Source organism: Bidens hawaiensis, unplaced genomic scaffold (assembly GCF_021521415.1).
Source record: "Bidens hawaiensis isolate Kalapana, Puna unplaced genomic scaffold, B.hawaiensis_p1.1 tig00032112_1, whole genome shotgun sequence".
Classification (NCBI taxonomy): domain Eukaryota; kingdom Viridiplantae; phylum Streptophyta; class Magnoliopsida; order Asterales; family Asteraceae; genus Bidens; species Bidens hawaiensis.
The window spans coordinates 118,151-121,410 of NW_027495451.1; positions in this window are offsets into that span (position 1 = coordinate 118,151).

Consider the following 3,260-nt stretch of genomic DNA (forward strand, 5'->3'; position numbering starts at 1 on the left):
CCAGTGCATGCTGGAAGCAGCCTCTGCGCCACGCACATGAGCTACTCCATTCCACCATGTAAGCGCTCTAGATTCCAGGACACTGGAAGCATATAGGGTTCGTCTGTCAGGAGGGCATTGGGTATGGAGGAAAGTGTTTTCAATCTTCTCGAGCCATTGGAGCATCACGGTGGCTCATTCAAGCCCTGTGAATTTTGGAGGGTTACCCGCATTAAAGGACTTAATGTTATAACCGGAGGGGTTGGTATTGTTTTGGCTCAAAGCTTGGGCTATTGCGGCGGCCATTTCCTGGGAACGTTGCTGCGATCGTCTGCGCGAGGCTTCTCTCCTCTGATGACGGTGAGATAGCGGAGGCATTCTATAAAAGTTTTAGTTTTGTTAATATCTTAGCGCAAAGTATAATCTTATAAAGCTTGGTTTCGCGGGGTTAGATACCATCAACAGTTAAAGTAAAACATGAATTTGAATGCAAACTTAATACAGATAACAAATTCGAATCGAGAATCGACAATTCATGTATCACCATGACTTTCCGAATTCTCAATTTAAAATGACTAGTAAACGAGTATTGGAGATTGACGATTCATGTATCACCATGACTTTTCAATCCTCTATAAAATATACAAGAAAATGAGTATTGGAGGTTGACAATTCATGTATCACCATGACTTTTCAGTCTCCAACCTCAGAACATAATCGTAAATGGAATTTGAAAATCAACTATTCATGTATCACCATGACTTTTCGGATTTTCAATCCCAACAAACGAATATGTAAGTAAAATCAATAAAAATCGAAATTCAGCAAAAATCGAAATATCGCGTAATAAAACATAAAACCATACGCTGCGTCTGCGCAAGCATATTTATAAATAACGAGTAATTAACAAATAGCGCGCAAACATGAGATTTCTCTCATGCGCGAGAAGGGACTCTTAGGTATTCTAGGCCGTTACGTCTAACCACCTATCCTAAAGTCAACGAGCTCTGATACCAATCTGTAACACCCCGACCAAAGGCGGATTATACATCGGGGCGCCACATATTGTTTCATTACTCGTGACACTATTGGGTGTCAATATTTAATAAATATATTCATTCGCGCACGCGCAACGTAAACACAAGATAACATAAATCAACATCAATCAATATATTATAAGACAAAATATTCGAACAATAATAACTTGTCTTGATACATTTTAATCTAGGTCAAAAAGTAAAAACGTCATACGTGTCCACAAGCTCCAAATGTAGCTACAACAAACCTGAACATGTGTTAAAATAAAACGTCAAACACTTGCGTGTTGGTGAGAAATCAAGTTTAATACCATACATAGATAACAATAAATCTGCGCGCAACATGTGTATGTCTGGTTTTCAACAAGGGTGTAATCAGATCGGGACCAAGTCTAAGATTCATAGCTCATAGTCAATCCGTGCTCCCAATTGAGCACAAAAACAAGAAAACTGTGCAAGTGTGAACAAAAGAGAAAATCATAAACGATAGTTCTCCCGTGTTCATCTAATGGTACCATGAGAACTGCGGAATAGACCGACAAGACGGTTAATGATCCACACATACAAATAAACAGCCAAGTCTACGTCCTCAACACATGGGATACTGCGCGACTAAAGTTCATAAACAAGTTTAAGACTCGAGTTTGTACGAACACATGAACATCCCAAAACATTAAAAATAAAAAGGGATTAGATACGAGATTACTCACTTGATAAACGGTGCGGTGAAAGATAAAGCAAGAACCAACTTTAAACAAGCACAAGTTAACCTATAATTAAAGATTATTGTTTTAACGATTGGTTTTAAGTCTTGATTATAAGTTAGCATAATTAATAAGTAACTTAAACAAATTATTATATATTATAGATTACCGGAAAACAGGGCAGAACAGGAGAGAGGACGAAGGCAGAGAGAGGAGGCGACTGAGGACAACGGCAGAGAGCAAGGAAGATAATAAGTATTTGTGTGTGTAGTGTTAAGAAAATAGCATTATTATTTATAGGGAAACCCTAGGGAACACAATCCCTAGAAAAGGGGAAAAGATCTTCAACAGGATCAAGCAAAAGATAACAAAAGCAAAAAGGTTCCAAAAGCAAAAGATATCAAAAGATATGGCAGCTGCAGGGGACAAGGAAAAGCTGACAGGTAACAGTAAACAGGCATGGGATGGTCAGATAAAGGTACTGGTCAAGCATGGGAAAAGCAGATCTCAAAAGATAATGTCAGTCACTTTTTCTGTCAACCAATGGGGTTGGTGCGCATGCTGCGCCGAAAGTAACTTTTCAGACATAAGATAGGTCAGGTCAACAGCACAGAAGATAAGACATCACAAAAGTAAACGGCTAGATTAAACAGAAGAAGACTCAAAGGGTTTAGCGCGAGAAGGCATCGAGCGCGTGAGCGCGAAGGCAGACAGAACAAACCTTAGCGCACTGCGGGAAGAACTACAATTCTAAGCGCGTCGCGGGAAGAACTATAATCCTTAGCGCGCTGCGGGGACAGTTCGCCTCGCGTATCGCAGCAACAGATGGTCTTCACGCAGGCTTCCTTGTAAGGAGTCTGGCGCGTGGAGCTGCGCAGACAACCTTAGGCGGGAAGAAACAAAGGACAAACAAAGAGAGAGGGGGGGGGGGTTTAAGGCTTAAGGGCGGAACGACGACAAGAGAGAGAAAGAGGCGGGACGGCAACAAGAGGGAAAAGAAGGCGGAGAGAAGAAGAGGGACGGGACGGAGGAAAGGAAGAGGCGGGAAGAAAAATATTATTAGTAATATATATATTTTAAATGTCAAGTTTTAAAAGAAAATAATTAAATTTTAAATCATAAAAAGAATCGGATCAGAAAACGGGTACCTGGGTCGGGTCGGATTTGGGCAGATGTCACATCTTTAAGCATGGTTTGGGGAAATATGTAATTTCAAAGTTTAGGAAGGGGAAATATGTAATGCCCCATAAATAAAATATAACAAGATAAAATAATTAATCTATATAAGCTGTAAACAATTAATAGGCACATAAGGCAGTCAGATAAGCACGTATGGGGTCCTAAGCATATGACTAGGACAATTTCTAACGACCTATCTTAAAATCTTCTGCCATGATACCAATCTGTCACACCCAAACCTAAGGCGGAAATGTCGGGGCGTGAGCTGATTGTTCACAGCTCAAAGGTACAATCATAAATATAAATGACAATATCTATTAAGTTAATTATTTTATTCAAAGAGTGCACAAAATATTCAAAC